The following is an 18,390-nucleotide window of genomic DNA, read 5'->3' as shown; positions in this document are numbered from 1 at the left end:
CCCTATTTCCTGTAAACCTATCTTCTGGACTCCAGCTCTCTGAATTCACTCAATTTGCTTAATTCCTATCAGAGAGGTCAGTCGTGTTTTTCCTTCAATGCCTGACTTGCTTCATTCAACATAAGGTCCTCAAGATTCATCCATGTTATCCTGTGTATTAACACTCTAGTCCCTCTTACAGGGGAGTAATAGTTTATTGAATGAATGTACCACAGTTTGTTTATCCATTCGTTTGTTGATGAGCATTTGGGTTTATTCCAACTTTTGGAAGTAGTGTTTAAGGCCACTGTAACTATGGTGTGCATATATCTGTTCATGTTCTTGTTTTCAATTCTTCTGGGAACATAAACAGTAATGGACTTTCTGGATCATATGGTAGTTCTATAGTTTTTTGAGGAACTGCCAAACTCTCCTCCACAATCACTAAATCATTATACATTCCCACCAGCAGTGATGAGGGTTCCCATTCCTCTACATCCTCTCTAACACTTTCAGTCCTGTGATTTTTTATATTCATCAGTCTAATGGGTAGAAAGTGGTATCTCATTGTATTTTTTATTTATATTTCACTAGAGCTCGTGATCTTGAGCATCTTCAAAGTGTTCTTCACCCAATATTTCGTTTTCAGAGAGTGTCTTTTCAAGTCACTTGTCAATTTTTTGAATGGGTTGTTGGTATTTTTATTTTTGCAGTATAAGATTTCTTTATATGTGCTGGATATTAGGCTCCTATCAGTTATATGCTTTCCAAATATTTTCTCCCATTTGGTAAGCTGCTTTTTTAAAAACTTTCTTGATAACCCCCTTTGAGGTGCAAATGTTTTTAATTTTGAGGTGATCCCATTTATATCTTTTTTCTTTCACTGCTTGTGCTTTGGGTATGAAGTTCATGAAACCATTTCCTATTACAAGGTTCCATAGATGCTTTCCTACATTATCTTCCAAGTCTTTATGTCTTGGCTCTTATATTTAGATCTTAGAACCATCTTGAGTTTATTCTTGTATAAGGTGTGAGGTGATATTCCCCTCTCATTCTTTTTGATATGGATTTCCAGTTCTCCAAGCACCATTTTTTTTAGGAGACCATTCTCTCCCCATTGAATGAACTTGATGGGCTTGTCAAATATCAGATGACTGTGTATGTGAGGAACTATATCAAAACTCTGGATTCAGTTCAATTGGTCAGTATGTCTATCCTTGACAATATCATGCAGTTTTGAACACTTTAGCTTTCTAATATGTTTTAAAGTCTGATTTCTTCTTTTTTCCTTTTAAAATAAGTCTTTGGCTGTTCAGGGCCTCTTGCCTGTTCAGATGAATTTCACAATAAATTTAGTTTTTGCAGTGCAGTAAAAATTGCTATCTTCATTTTTATTGCATTAAATCTATAGATTAGTTTGGGTAGGATAGACATTTTAATGATGTTTAGTCTTCCTATCCAAGAACATGGAATATTCTTCCATTTATTTAAGTCATCTTTGATTTCCTTAACAGTGTTGTATAGTTTTCTGTGTATACATCATTTACATCTTCAGTTAAATTTATTCCTATGTATTTCATTATTTTAGTTACTATTGTAAATGTTATTTCTTTTCTTGAATCCACCTCAGATTGCTCATTATTGATATACAGAAATGCTACTGATTTTTGTACATTGATCTTTTAACTTGGGACTTTACTGAACTCATAAGTTCTAGAAGCTTTGTTGTAGATTTCTCAGGACTTTCTTTGTATAGGATCATGTTGTCTGCAAATAGGGAAATTTTGAGTTCTTCCTTTCCAATCTGAATGCCTTTTATATCTTTTTCTATCCTAAGTGCTTGAGAAAGTACTTCTAAAACAATGTTAAATAGGAGTGATGATAGTGAACATCCTTGTCTTGTTCCAGATACTAGAGGGAAAGCCTTTAGGATTTCACCATTGTATATATTAGCTGTGGTTTTTTCCATATATACCCTTTATCATGTTCAGAAAATTTCCTTCTCTTCCTATATTAGTGGGTTTTTTTTTAAATCAGGAAAGGGTGCTATATTTTGTCAAATATTGTTTCTGCACCTATAGAGATAATTATGTGATTTTTTTTTTCTTTTGATCTATTTATGTGGTGTGTTACAGTGATGTTCTTATGTTGAACCATCCTTGCGTACCCGGGATGAAACCCACTTGGTCATAGTGTATAATTCATTTTTTGTTGAATATGATTAGCACGTATTTTGTTGATAATTTTAGCATATAGAGTCATTAGAGAATGATCTGTAATTTTTCTCTCAGGTAGCATATTTGGCTTTGGTATTAGGGTAATATTGGCATCATAGAATGAATTAGGCAATGTTCCTTTTACTTCTATTTTTTGGAAGAGTTAAAGTGGGATTTGTGTTCATTCTTTCTGGAATGTTTGTTAGAATTCACCTGTGAAGCTGTCTGGTCCTGGGCTCTTCTTATTTGATGACTGATTCTATTTCTTTACTTGTGATTGTTCTGTTGAGTTTATCAATTTCTTCTTTCATCAAGGTAAGCTGTTTGTGTGTTTGTAAAAAATTGTCCATTTCCTCTAAATTATTCTTCTTGTTGGTGTATAAATTTTCAAAGTATCTTCTTACGATACTCTATTTCTGTGGGGTCACTAGTGATATGCCCTTCCTCTTTTCTTATTTTGTCTATTTGCATCTTCTCTCTTTTTTTCTTTGGTAGTCTAGGTAAAGGTTTGTCGATAAATTGATCTTCTCAAAGAACCAGCTTATGGTTTTCTTTTTTTTTCCTCGGTGAGATCCTTTATTTCATTCACTCCTTTACAAAGTGGAATTTCAACCTGTCAAAGTTGCTTCTACCAGTTCATTCAGTGTCCTGGAATATCATCTTGACCTTCCTCCACAGAGAAAGCTGTCGGGGGGCAAATCTCCTGGGACAGGGGTGGGACAGCACCCCTCCAGGCTGTTTCCACAGGATCCCACAGCCTCCTGCCTTTAGGGGATCAGCAAGGAAATGGACTCATTACTCTTCACTCTTAGAGATAAGGCCTACCTCACTTACAGGTCAAGAAAATTCTCTGAAGTATATTTAAAGTGTTGACTATTTTCCTCTGGTTCTTCGGATGTCTGACAATCATCTTTTCCTTACCTAAAACTACCTTTCTTTTTCACATTATCTTTCTTGTTTGTTATTGTTAAAACAAAACGAAGATGTGGATTTATTGTGCATATTAGCAGGTCTGCACATAAAAACGTACAGAGGTTTTATATTCCATTTACAGTAACAGCTCCAAGTACTAAGTCAAGGAGGAAGAATCTGAAACACTGACTTTCTCTGATAGGACCCTACCTAGATTAAACCACTGTAGCTTAACCAGAATTTTTCCTCACCAACTACTGAACAGTGGCAAATGTGAAAACATTTTCAGATAAAACACATAGGAGTCACTCCATATAACACCCTCCTAACCCACCCAACTTCTGAAGAGCAGGGCTTTTTCAAGCTCTATTTCCCTTGAGCTTAAACTTAAGGGGAAAAAAAACTTTAAAAGGCAGATTTTAGTAATGTAGCCTCATTGAGAATTTACCAAGATTTTTGTTTTGCAAGAAATCTTACTGAAAGGATAGTGATCACTATTTTCAGTAATTATCAAGTGGAAAACAATTTGTACCCCAATCTGAGGTACTAAAATCACTTTTCTGGAGACACAACTAGTGTAAATTAGACAAGTGCAGCAACCAGCCAAGACGGTGATAAAGCCTGTGACAGTCTGCCTTGTTAGGATGAATGTTTCAAAGTTCATCATGGTTTTTTGTGAGATCTTCCCCATAATTGGTGGCTTGGCTTCCAACAAACATGTTCCAGTTCTCCAATATCTCCTCTTTAGTCAGCTTTTCATCCTTATTTTTGTCCGATTCATACACCAAGTGCCTGGCCTCGGCCTGAGTGTGGTCATAATCCTGAGGGAGGATCCAGTGGCGAATCTCATCCTTGTCCAGCTTCCCGTCCTTGTTCACTAAACTGCTCCCGTTCTGACAAAACCCAGTCTGGCTCAGGGCCATTCTCCTCGTGGGAAAACATATCCGCAATATATTCATCCTCATCCACAAAGCCATCCCCGTTCTTGTCGATGTCCTCCAGAGTTTCCAAAACCACTATTTCCTTCATATGCTCGAACTCCTTGGGGTGCAGAAAGGCTGTGAACTCCTCCCGAGTGGCCGTCTGGTCACCGTTGAGATCTGCAGCCTTGAACCTTCTCTCGTCACGTGGCAGCATCTTTTTGAAGGTTTGATGATCTGAAGTATCATGAAACTCTTCGGGGTTTCCTAGATAGTAACCATAGGTGGCTTGTTTGTATTCTTCCCAGGAAATCTTATCGTCTTTGTCCCGATCATAATCCTTCCACACTTTAGCGACATTGTCATAGATGTATCTTTTCTGCACCCGTTTGATCCAGGTTTTCAGTTCCTAGGTGGTGACAAAGCCACCTCCATCACTGTCGATTCGATTGACAATCTTCCCCAGCCTCTCCTTGCTCTCGTCGGGGGTGAGCTGATCGAAAGTCTTGGAGTCCTCTTTACCCAGGAAGGCCTCGTGGTCGTACTGGAAGCTCTGGTTGTCCTCGGGCGGCCGCTCACGGAACTCCGAGTCGGGCGGCACCACGCGCTCCTTGCGCACGGTGGGCGTGGCTCGCAGCGCCCGGGGCGCCAGCGCCAGCGCCAGCAGCAGTCCCAGGGCGAGCGGCAGGCGGCGGCCGCGGCCACCACGCGCCATGGTGCGGAGGAGAGGGCGGCCGGCGCGGAGGCCCGGCGCGAGCGCGAGCGCGAGAGCGAGAGCCGCCGACCCGCACTGGGGCGCGAGCGCGAGAGCGAGAGCCGCGGACCCGCCCTGGGGCCCGAGCGCGAGAGCCGCCGACCCGCCCTGGGGCGCAAGCGCGGCGGCGGCGGCGGCGGGGCTGGGACCGGCGCGGGGGAAGGGACCGGCCCAGCGCTGCAGCCAGTGCCCGCCTCGTGCCAGAGGCGAGGGGCGCGCCCCGACCTCGGGGTGGGGGGTGAGCTTCGGGCTGCCACGGCTCACGCGCCCATTGGCCCGCCCGGCCGCGGGGGGAGGCCCGGGCCGCCGAGCCACGTCGCCTGCCGGGGTGGTGGGCGCCGGGCGGTTTTATTTTTTCTTGTGCTTTCTTACTTTCTTTTTCATTCAGTTCTGTTGTAGTCATTGTTATTTCCTTCTTTCTACTTCATTTGGGGTTTGTTTATATTTTTCTAATTCCCGGAGGTGTGCAGTTAGGTCTTTGATTTTAGCTCTTCTTTTTTGATATACGCATTTATGACTCTCAATTTTCTTCTCATTACAGCTTTTGCTGCATCCCAAAGGTTTTGATGTGTTGTCCTGTAATTTTCATTTATTTCATGGTAGTTACTGATTTCTTTTGAAATTTCTGCTTTGACCCACTGTTTCTTTAAAATTGTATTCTTTAACTTCCATCTTTGTTTCTAATCTGGTTCTCTGGATCTTTCTGATTTCCAGCTTCACTCCGCTGTTTTCATAGAAATTACTTTGTATATTTTCAATCTATCTGAATTCATTGAGGATTTTTCTGTGGCCTAGCATTTGGTCTATCTTAGAGAATGATCCATATGCATTTGAGAAGAATGTATGTCCTGCTGTATTTGGATGTAGTGTTCTGTATATGTATATTATGTCCAGGTCCTCTAATATATCATTCAAAGTCTTTGTTTCTTTACTGATTCTCTCTGAAGATGTTCTGTCTAATGGATAATGGTATATTAAATTACCCCATTATGGTTGTAGAGGCATCTATTTCTCCACTTAGTTTTTCCAGTGTTTACCTCATGTATTTTGAAGTGGTCTGGTTAGGTGCATAAATGTTTGTAATTGTACCTTCCTCTTGAAAGATATCCCCTTTAATTATTATACTGCATCCATTTTTGTCTCTTACAATAGTTTTGCATTTAAAGTCTATTTTGTATTATATTAGCTACTCCCACCCTTTTTAAGTTATTGTTTCCTTGTAAGATTGTTTAATGGCCATTCATTTTCAACCTCCTTGAGTTCCTGGGTCTAAGGCGGGTTTCTTGTGGATAGCATAATGGTGGTCATATTTCCTTATCCATTCTGCCAATCTGTGTCTCTTGACTGATTATTTTTATCGATTAACATTCAGTGTTATTACTCTCAAGGACTTACTTACATTCACCGTGTTTTCTTTGGTTTATGTATGTCATATATTGTTTTTATTTTTCCTTTTTGTTATTACTCTCCCCTCCAACTCTCTCCTGTTTTTTCCTTTCAATATGCAGAGATCCCTTTAGTGTTTCTTGAAGGGCGTACTCTCTTAATTTCTGTTTATCTTTGAATATTTTGAACTCTCCATCATTTTTCAATGCCAACTTTGGTGGCTAGAGAATTCTTGGCTGGAAATTTTTTCACTTAGTACCTTAAATGTGTCCTGCCACTGCCTTCTTGCCTCCATTGTTTCAGATGCAAAACAGCACTTAATCTTATTGGGCTTCCCTTGGATACAATGGTCCTCTTTTCTCTTGCTGCTTTGAGTATTTTCTTTTCTTGACCATTGCACAGTTTTACAAGTATATGTCTTGGAGTAGACATTTTGGGATTTATACACTTTGTTGTGTGCTGCACTTCCTGGTCTTGTACATCCATCTCCCTCAAAAGGGTTGGGAAGTTTTCAGCCATATTTCTCCCAACACTCCTTTTGTCCCCTTTTTTCTTTTCTCCCTGGGATGCTTATAATGCCTATGTTTGTGGATTTTGTGTTTTTGTTCAAATCCCTCAGTCCCTGCAGGACTTTTTCTTTTTATCTGTCTCTTCTGCTTTTTGATTTCAGATGTACGGTCTTCCACATCACTAATTCTTTCCTCTGCCTGTTCAAATATGCTGTTATATGCTTCCTTTGTACTTTTGATTTCTTGGATTGTACAATTCACCACCTTCATGTCTGTTATCACTTTACTTATGTTTCAATTTCTTCTGTATGTTCTCCCAGTGTCTTCTGAATATCCTTAATCTCTTCCTTCACTTCACTAAGTTAGGCCATGATATCTTTTTTGGACAGTGCCAGTTAGTTGTTCAGTGTTCTGCATCTCTTCCTCGTTTTTAATTTCTTCATTGGACTGGGCCATGTCTTCCTGTTTCTTAGTGTGATTTGTAATGTTTTATTGCTGTCCCATCATCTTTTTATCTTGGTAGGTTTTTTCAGTTGACTAGTTTCTCTCACTACTCTCAGATTTTATTTAGTTGCTGTTTTTGTGTATGTGTTAACTTTTCTTTTTGGTACTTTTTTCCTCTTATTATATTTCCTTGCTGAGATCTATGTTCCCTTAAAAGAAAAGATTAGGGCCAGAGAAAGCAAAGGAGGTAAGAAAAGAGAAAGGACAATAATAATAATAGTAAAAGTTAGAAGACGAACCATATAAGACCTAAGAAAATTTATATTTAACTCATGTAAGCAGTATGGAGTAATAGGAATAAAAAATGTATTCCAATAATGAAATGGGAAATCAAATCGAGAAAAATATATAGTATATATTAAAAGGCCAGAATGATGAGAAGAGAGGGAAAGAGAAAGAAGATAAAAAGGAAAAAAAAAAGTTAATAAAAGAAAAAAACAGAATAGATGAGATAGAAAAAAAACCAGGAAGATTGAGGACTAAGAAAAGAGAGTTAGAATGTAAGAAGAACAGAAGGTAGAAGATAGAAAGATGAGGGACAGAAGAGAGATAGTTTTGGTAGACAAAATGGGTAACACATAAAAGGGGAAACCAAGGAAGAGTTAACACAGCAAACAAGGAAAAAGCAGCACCTACTTTTTTTTTTTTAAGGAGGGAAGGAGAAGAGGAAAGGAAAAGAAAATGAACAAAAACAAGCAAGGAGTCAAACAAAAACTAAGGTAAAATAGCCTTCCATCTCAGTCCCCTGAGGAGCTTCTCATGCTGCTAGTGTTCACCAACCAATTACACTGCCACCTGCCCTTTCTGCAGGTTTTAAAGTAAGTTTAAGCAAGCAAACTAAGTTAAATTTTTTAAAGGTACCCTTTTTAGGAAAATATAAGAGATCCAAGAAAAGCTAATAAATTAATGTCTATGTTTTCCCTGTCCCAAAGTAACAGCTGGATATGTGATATCCTGATGGATAATTACTCTAAGAGGAGCCTGTTATCAAACTAGGGACTTTGTATATTCAAGGTGAAAGTCTTACATTGAGCTAAATTTTCTCATTGGGTCATTTTGCTCTTCAGAAAGCTATCCAGTCTCTTTTCCTTAGTTTTTTACTCTTTGCCATTGGGTAGATAACTGCTGATTAGGAGCCTGTCTGTTCCTGCCCCTTTTCTCTTCTTTTTGCTTTCTCTCCCAGGGTGGCAGGATGCAACATTCTGTGTGAACAGATACCCCCTCACCTCTCCTTGTCAAATTGGGTTCCTTTCTGAAATTTAAAGGGAACCCTGATGACCAAACTTGACAGGAAAATTACTCTCAATCCTCTTCCAGACCCCCCTTCCTCCCAGGTTACCCTAAATAATCTCTTGGAAGCTTATTAAGCACTTCCTACTGCCTGCCTCCCTTAGGGGAATTGAAATTTTGATAGTTTTCACCACAGAGCTAGTCCATTGGCTTACTCTGCTCTCTCAGGCCAATTTTTTCTATCTCAGGGTGGTTAAGTAAAGCAGGCTGCCTCAGTAGATTTGCTTCTCCCTTCTTCTTTGTGTCATCTTTAGCTGGCTGGTATGCTACCCAAAGCTCAAAGGCAACCAAACCCACAGAAAAGAAATCCCTCTCCACCTTTCATCAGAATCCTCCCACTCTTGGAGAACACTCCCTCCTGCTGGTGGTTGGTGGGAATTGGGACTTCCAGGTTTTTTTTGCCTTGAGGGTGTGACTTAATCATCCCTCATTTCCAGCCACAGGGGTGAGAAATCATTGTTTTATCTTGAACAATTTATCTTTGTCCAGCTTCCTCCAGATAAATGTCCTTAAGCTCCTGTTCTTTGTTTCCCAGAACAGCTCACTTGGGCAGAATCTTGCCCCCACTTAGCGATTTCATGTGGGAGAGATAGTGAGTGCCCACTTAAACTGATGCCATCTTGCTGCTTTTTTTTTTTTATCTGTGTCATTTCCAGTAGACTAATTATCCTGGTGTCAGATTATGATTAGTGGTGTGTGTCTGTCATTTGGGACAGGAAAAGTGTCTTTTACTTGTTGAAGAAAATCTTTGGTAAAATCTTTGGCATTTAAGGAGTTGCAAATTGGGTCATATCATGGTGTGACAATAAGTGATCAGTTCTCAATTTTATTCCCAGAGACAAGTCTGCTTGTAACAATTTCATACAGGGTGGGTTTGTTTCCCAAAGGGAACACTATGAATAAACATGAGGGCCGAAGGTAAAATTTTGGGCCAGAGAAAGCCAGGTTCTTCAATTAATTTAGACAGATTTAATTTAAATGTATAATTACAGTTCTTTTATTTGTGGTTGCTTTCACATGAAAATGTGAAAGAGCATTTTATAAAATTTCAGACTGCCATTTCTGGGTGAACCTCTATCTTAATGATGGCAAGCATAGATGGGAGTAAAATGGCAGAAAGGAGGTAATTTACTTGTCCATAATTTTCAACTGGCATACGAGAAGTGAAAATCCCTGTTTCTACAGCATGCTGAAATAATAAGTTATAACAAAAGCACATATGCTATTAGTATAAATGAATTCTCTTTCAGATAGAAAGCAAGAATGCGTAAGAGCATAGAGTTAATCCTCTTTGGCAGAAAAAACTGAAGAAGGCTACCTCATTCAATCAGTATGTGGTGGTAACTACATAGCTTTTTTGGAATGTACCATTTAAATTTTCAGTACAAGAAGCATTAACAAATAGAATGACATTGGGTTTGATCATAAGAGCATGTATGGAGTTAATTTTTAAAATCAGTTTATTGAAGTATATCACTCATGCATAAATATACATAAACAATAAGTGTATAATAATAATTGAGTACTTACAAAACAAACATATTTAACATCATACAGGATTCTTCTAACACACCCTACCACCAATAACTTGCATTGTTGTTAAACCTTTTAATTAATGATTAAAGAGCATTGTCAAAATATTATTACTAACCAATGTATTTTTACCCCAACCAATCCTATTATTATCTTTATATCATTTATATATGAACAATTAAGTGTATAGTAAAAGTTGTGAACTTACAAAGCAAATATGCGTAACGTTATATAGGGTCCCATACATCAACCCACCACCAACACCTTGCATTGTTGTGAGATGTTTGTTACAAATTATGAAAGAATATTGTCAAAATCTTACTACAAATCATAGTCCTTATCTTACATTTGGTTTGTTTTTTCCACAACCCACCCTGTTGTTATTTTTTAAATATATTTTTTATGACAGAAGTTATAAAGTTATAAAACAATCATGCCCATGTGTGGAATTCCCAAACAACATCTCTCCATCAACACACCATACTGTACTGTGATGGAACATTTGCTACAGGTAAGATAATATCATCTGAATGTTACTATGTCCATAATGTACATTTGGCTCACATTTTCCATGCTGCCTCATTTTCAACACAGCACTTCTTTTTCTAGATGCAAGAATTTTATATTACTGCTAACCACAGTCCATAGGTCACTCCAGCTCTATTTTTCCCATTCTTTTCATTCCCAACACTGTGCAGTAGTGATGTACATTTGCTCTAGCTTGCAAAGAACACACTTGCATCTGTACCATCAACCACAATTCTCACCCACCTCTTGGTATACTGTGCTATTCAGTTCCTAGATTATTCGCTAACATTCTGTCAGTTGTCTTTTACATACCTAGACTACCATTTTTAGCTACTTCCCCATTTATAAACTAGTTGTTACTCACTGTGTTGTCCACTCTACACATTTCCACACTTCTACAGTAAAGCTAATTAAAGCTTCTGCATATATTAAACATAAGTGGTCCATCTCAGTCCTCCTCTTATCTCCTTTAAGAATCCACCACCTACCACCTGGTTTTGAAGATATTTTCCTGCAGTTTCCTCTAGAAGTTTTATGGCTCTTTTATATTTGGGTTTTTTATCCATTTTGAGTTAATTTTTGGATAATGTGTGAGATAGGGGTCCTTTTTCTTTCTTTCAGTTATGGATATATAATTCTTTCAGCACCACTTATGAATGGACTGTTCTGCCAAGCTGTGTGTGTTTGACAGGCTAGTCAAAAATCACTTGACCATACATGTGAGGGTCTGTTTCTGAGCCATAAATTGGCTCCATTGGTTTATAGGTCTGTCTTTATGCCAGTACCATGGTGTTTTTATACTATATCTAGGTAATATGATTTAAAGTCTGGAGATGAGGCTTTGCTTTTCCTTTTTATGATGTTTCTGGCTATTCAGGACCCCTTACCCTTCCAAATAAATTTGATCATCTTGTTTTCAATTTTTTTTTAATGCTGGTGGATTTTTTATTGGGATTGCATTGAATCTGTTTATCAATTTGAGTAGAATTGACATCTTCATATTTATTCTTCCAATCCATGAGCATGGAATGTTCTTCCAGTTATTTAGGCCATTTTTTATTTCTTTTAACATTGAGTTGCAGTTTTCTGAATACAAGGGCTTTATATTGTTGGTTATGCTTATTCCTGACTATTTGAGTTATATCTGTCTTATTTTCACCACTATTTTGACACTTTTAGTTACTATTATTGATAAAAATCTTTATTTCTGAACTTTCTTCCAGGCTTCTCTATCCCATCTTTTCTTTACAGGTTCTAGCACACCCTTTAGTATTTCCTAAAATTCTGGCCTCTTGCTTAGAAATTCTGTTCCTGTTTATCTGGGAATATTCTAATATCACCCTCATTTTTGAAAGACAGTCTTGCTGGATATAAGATTCTTGGCTGGAAGTTTTTCTCTTGTAGTATCTTATATATATCAGACCACTGTCTTCTTTCCTCCATGGTTTATGGTGAGAAATCAGCATTTGATCTTATTAGGTATCCCTTATATGTTATACATTGCTTTTCTCTTGCTCTTCTCAGAATTTTCTTTGTCTTTGGCATGCAACATTATGATGAGTATGTGTCTCAGAGTTGGTCTATTTGGATTTTTTTGGATGAGAGTATGTTGTGTTTCTGGGACATGGATATCTATTGCATTCAGTAGGGTGGGAAATTTTCTACTATTATTTCTTCAAACATTCCTTCTGCCACTTTTCCCTTCTCTTCTTCATTTGGGATACACATGACATGTATATTTGCACTCTTTGTTCCCTGAGACCTTGTTCAATTTTTTCCATTCTTCATCTGTTCTTTTTTATGTTCACTTTCAGATGCCATTTCTTCAAGCTCACCAATCCTTTCTTCTGACTCCTCAAATCTGCTATTCTATGATTCCAGTGTTTTTTATTTTCATTTATTGCACCTTTCATTCCCATAAGCTCTGCTATTTTTCTATGTATGCTTTCAAATTCTTCTTTGTTCTCATCCAGTGTCTTTTTAATATCCTTAATCTCTTTAGTTATCTCATTGAATTTATTAAGGAGATTTGTTTGAACATCTACAATTAGTTGTCTCAACTCCTTTGTGTCATCTGGAGGCTTATCTTCTTTAACTGGGTCGTAGCTTCCTGTGTCTTGGTGTGGATAATAATTTTTGTTGGTGTCTTGGCATCTGGATTACTAGAGTATTTATTCTGGATTGCCAAACCATCACTTTCTCCCCCATTTGGGGGAAGTGCCACTTTCATCTCCAGCCACCGAACAGCTCCTAAGGCAGCTTATATCTCCAGTGGGGATGGGCACTGGCCTCCGTGGTGTGGAGCCCTCTACTTATGAGTCTTCTCTACAGATGGCCAGCCTCCTCCCATTCCTTCAAATATGTTGCAGGATGGTCTTCTGGTCCCTGGAGCTCCCAAATAGGTGCTGCAGCTAGCTCCAGATACCTCTGGGTGCTTACTAACTGCCCTATAGCAGGAGTTGACTCTAGGAGCTCCTTACTCTGCTGCCATCTTGCTGGTATTTCTCGGAGTTGTTAATTTTGAAGTTAGCAGTTTACAGTATGAGTTTATCCCCTCATTGCATAAAGGTAGCAGAGTAGCAAAGCAAGAGCATTGCATCATGTTAGGTGAAGATTAAGATATGAAGTAGAAGGATCTCATAAGAAGTCAGTTTCTCGAGGAAAAATGTTACATCTGCACAGTTAATTTGGTAAAGGTTTAAGTAATTTTGCAGCTTAATACAGTTTGGATAAGCACAGATAATTGTGCTCATAGGCTTGTAACTTGTTTTGCCAATAAAATCTTACAGCTTTCTCAAAAGAAGTTAGAATAATTTGAACAGTTATTCAACAAAGCAGCTGTTAAAGTTCCACACCTTGAAAAAAAAACTACATTTAAAGAGCTCATGGACTCACCATACAAATGTTTCATACAAGATTCCCTAATCAAAAGAAAACCATAAAATAATGAGAAAGATAGAAGATTATCTATGACCTGAAAATAAAGGGGTAAACCTTATAAAATAAGATGTACACAAATAAAAATATGCATTATGAAAATATCAAAACTAATTGAATACATTACATAAAATTTCCAGAGCCACAAATCTAAACCAATATTCCTGAAATAATTACTGGTCTTGCTTTGTGTGTAAAATACTGATATAGTTAAAATAAATAACTAAATGATAAAAGTAGCTTCCTTAGAAGTTAAAGTAAAACTAAACATTAGAGTGTAGACATATAAGTTAATAGAGCAGCAGAAAACAAATCATTTATAAATGGAAAAAAATAGAATAGCTAAGATTCAGATTAGAATTCTTAATAATTCTTTCTTCAATGAAGATAGTGTTCTATTTCTGCACATGCTATTACAGAAGGCACAAGCAACATATAGCTATTGGGCACTTGAGATTTGTGTACAATTACTTGAATATCTTTCTTCAATTTTGTGGGTCATATATCAAGAAATATAATTGTTAATCATCAGCTAATTCCATGTATATCTTATTGAGAAACTGCATAAATAATTTTGACAGTGGTTGCATCATGGTACATAACTACCAGCTATGTACACAGATTCCAATTTCTCCACATCCTCACCAACAGTTGTTTTAGATTTTCAAAAAAGTATAACTAACACAGCAGGTGTGGAGTGATATCACATTGTGGTGTTGACTTGCATATCCCTAATGACTAAGCATGTTGAGTATCATTTGATGTTGTTGTTATCCAATTTCATGTATTCCTTGGAGAAATGTCTATTGAATACTTTGCCCATTTTATATTAAGTTATTTGTCTATGATAAATGGTAAGGGATTTTTAGAATATACATTCTGGATATTTGGCCCTTCTGAGATATGTGATTAGAAAGTATTTTCTCCTTTTTCACTTTCTGGAGAGGGTCCTTTGATGAAAAACTTTTTAAATTTTTTGTGAAATACAGTCTGCCTATTTTTTTTCTTTTGTTTCTACTTATTTTAATGTCATATCTAAGCATCAATTGGCACATCCAAAGTAGTGAAGAATTACCCCTATATTTACTCGTATGAGTGTTATTGTTTTGCTGTATCATTTACCTCTCAAAATGACAATATTCTGTAAACATTGTAAGGTAAGGATCAAAATTCATGCTTTTTATTTGCATATCTAGTTGTTTCACCACCATGTGGTGAAGACTCTTCCTTTCTGAGTGCAAGACCTTGATGCTTTTTTGGGGGAAAATTAATTGACCATAGATATATGGGTTTATTTCTGAAGTATCCATTCTATTCCATTGTTTTAGATGTTTACCTTTATGCCAATGTCATGCCATTTTAATAACTGTAGATTTGTATTTTGCTTTCAAATATAGAACTTGATGTCTTCTAGTTTTGTTCTTCTTTTTCAGTATATTTTTACCTATTCAGGGTCTTCTCTAATTCCATGATTTCAAGTGTCAGCTTACATTTCTTTTAAAAAATGGGCTGTGAGATTTTTATAGATATTGCATTGTATTTCTGAATCTTTTGGGGGAGATTTCCACCTTGACTATATTAAATCTATTCCATTAAATGGGATATCTTTCCATTTATTTAGGTCCTTTTAATTGCTTTCAGCAATATTTTATAGATATTTTACAAATCTTGCATACAAAATTATTTGTAGCAATTTTATTATATTTGATGCCTTTCAAAATTATTTTTTCTTAAAAATTTTGGATTTCTTACAATTTGTTTGCCTACATACAACTGATTTATGCATGTTAATCTTTTACCCTAACACTTAACTGCATTTATTTATTAGCTCTAATAGTTAGGGTGTGTGTGGGTGTATAAGTGTAAATAGACATGTGTGGCTGCTATAGGTTTTTCTATATAAGATCATGTCATCTCAAGTCAGATAATTTTACTTCTTGTTTTCCAATTTGCACCCCTTTTCCTTCTTTTTATGGCCAAGCTGGTTTTACAGGAATATTGAGTACAATGTTTAATAGCAGAAAGTGAAAGTAAGCATCCTTGCCTTGTTACTGACCTTAGGAGGAAAGTTTCAGGCTTTCTCCTTTGTATATGATGCTGGCTTTTGATTATTCATAAATTCCCTTTATCAGGGTGAGGAAATTCCTTTCCATTTCTAGTGTGTTGATTGCATTTATGATGAAATGATATTGTATTTTACCAAATGTTTTTCTGCATCAAACTAGATCTCATTTTTGTTACTCTAATATGGTTTAATACATTGGTTGATTTCTATATGTCAGCACATCCCTTGCCACCTTAAACTAAACCCTACTTGGTCGTGTTGTATAATCCTATTAATATTCTGCTAGATTTGGTTTGCTAGTATTTTGTTGAGTATTTTGGCATCTGTATTGAAGAGAGATAATTGTCTGTAGATTCGATACCTTTTACTGGCTTTCTTATAAGGTTAAGGCTGGACTCATAGAGTCACTTAGGATGTGTTCCTTTCTCTTATATTTTTTGTAAGAGTTTGAGAAGGATTGGTGCTAATCCTTTATTTTTTAATTTTTAATATACTTTTTAACTTTTCTGTAAGGTACTTAGATTATATAAATTTTACATAAAATATATGGGAGATTCTCATATGCCCCACTCCCTACCCCTCACACATTTTCCTACATTAACAGCATTCTTCAATCATGTGGTACATTTGTTACAATTGATGAACACATTTTGGAGCATTCTCCAGGATTGACCTCATGCTAGACCACAGATAACTCTATATGAATTCAGAAAGATTGAAATTGTACAAAGTATTTTCTTTGACCACAATGGAATGAAGCTGGAAATCTGTAAAGGGCTGAGAACCCCATTATACAAAAAAGTATGGAAATTAAGTAACACACAAACAATGAACCAAGGAGGGAATTACAAAAGAAATCACTACTTCCTTGAATGAAAATTATAACACAACATATCAAAACCTGTGGGATGCAGCAAAGGCTGTACTGAGAGGGAAATTCATAACTGTAAATACCTATATTATAAAAGAAGAAAGAGCTAAAATCAAAGACCTAACTGCACACCTAGAGGAATTGAAAAATAACCAAAAACTAACCTGAAAACATGTGGAGGGAAGGACATAACAAAGATTAGAGCAGAGCTAAATGAAATTTCAAGTAAGAAAGTACCAGAAAAAATAAAACCAAAAGCTGGTTCTTTGAGAAGATCAATAAAATTGACAGTCACTTAGCTACACTAAGAAAGAAAAAAGAGAGAAGATGCAAATTCTAATTCTTTAAATATTTCATAGATTTCATCAACATAACCATTTTGTCTTGAAAATGTCCCTCATTAGGCACTGCTCATGTACTAGAGATTCTTGCCACCCTATTAAAAAATGTAGCATGACTCCTCAAGATGGAAATTCAATATTCTTTTGGTTATGATGTGGCTCTCTACCCACCAAGATAACACCCTATGTCCACTTGTCAATGAAGTCCCTTATTGAGGAAACACTCTTCAAAATCTTCCAGGATGGCCTCTTTTCAAATACTGACCCATGCCTGAACAATTTGGAAGCCTTCCTTGAATACTCAAGTCCAATTTTATTGCCTGTCCAAAGTTTATGAAAATCTCTGTGTTTCTACCAAAGCCTGTCCTACTAATAATACACTTTTCTTGACTGAACTCTTCACCAGAAAATTAAATCCAAATGGCCAGGTATCTTGTCTGTCTTATCTTTCAACATAAGAGTTTATCATATGAAGAAGCTCAGAAGTATTATTTGCAGAATGGAACACTGGTTTGGGTCTTTGTTATTTATTAAAGTCCAAGTTTAGGGATTAGCATTAATGGAAACCACTCGTGAGGGAAGTAATTGAAGAGTTATGAAGAAGTGAGTGTCCAACCAATGAATGCTGGGGGTTACAGTGGATGTATATGTGGGCTACCTGAATCAATTGCAAGGATGATTGAATAAATGTCATCAAGATTTGTTGAAGCAAACCCTTGGTGATGGTAAGACAATATACATATTTTGTGGTACCAGGCAGGTTGAATCTGGGACCTCATATGTATGAAGTTTGCACTCAACCACAGATCTTCATTGGCTCCCAAGTTGATATTTTTCATTTGTTTGACTATTGATTGTTTTTTTGTTTTTAGGAGGCACTGGGCTGAACCCAGGACCTCCCATGAGGGAAGCAGGCACTCAACCACTTGAGCCACATCCTCTCCGCACAATATATTTTTGTTTCATCACTTTAGGGGTCCTTTAGATTATTCCGAAAGTTTCTCTTTTCCATTTTATCTAAATCATTTCATGTTTCATATCTAATTTACAAAGAATGGTTGCTGGATTTCTTAGCCTAATTTATGGCATCTATTTTTAGGTATTTTAATAACAGATCTTCTGATATTGAAGATGAATAATTATCCCTAAAGTTTGTTTCCTCAATTTATCCTGAGACGTTTCTGCTTTTAGAGTTATTCCTTCCAGAAAAAAGTTAGTGAAGATGTTTGATAATATTTAGAAAATTTGGAAGATTGTGAACATTGCTCCTTTCCTTTCTAAAGATTGGCCTGTTTTCTATGGTTTGTATGTTATAATTAGTACTCAACTATTTCTACCTTATTCTGTTCAACTTGCATGCAAATTTTTCTAAACTGATAAAATATCTAAGGGCTCGAACTTTATAGTTTTTATATGGAGGTCATGAATGGGAAAACCCTTGATACAAAAAGAGCTTTAGGGCCTGAAAGCTAATAACAACAACAATAATAATAAATATCAAATAAAATATGATAGTTTTATAAAACTGCAAGGGAATATATGAAAAATGCATCCAGATAGAAATGAGAAGGAATTCAAAATTATAGAGTACAGAAAATCAAATAAATATAAAAGTAGGCATTAATGGGAGAATTGAGGGTCAGTA

At 36.7% G+C, this 18,390-nt stretch overlaps 1 pseudogene; it reads right to left on the bottom strand.

Annotated features, from left to right (window-relative positions):
- Positions 1–3,738: 3,738 nt before the first annotated feature.
- LOC101420887 (reticulocalbin-1 pseudogene) lies at positions 3,739–4,742 on the bottom strand (annotated as a pseudogene).
- Between the last annotated feature and the right edge of the window lie 13,648 nt (positions 4,743–18,390).

This window comes from Dasypus novemcinctus, chromosome 22 (genome assembly GCF_030445035.2).
Source record: "Dasypus novemcinctus isolate mDasNov1 chromosome 22, mDasNov1.1.hap2, whole genome shotgun sequence".
Classification (NCBI taxonomy): Eukaryota; Metazoa; Chordata; class Mammalia; order Cingulata; family Dasypodidae; genus Dasypus; species Dasypus novemcinctus.
This window is presented reverse-complemented; position numbering and strand designations above follow the sequence as displayed.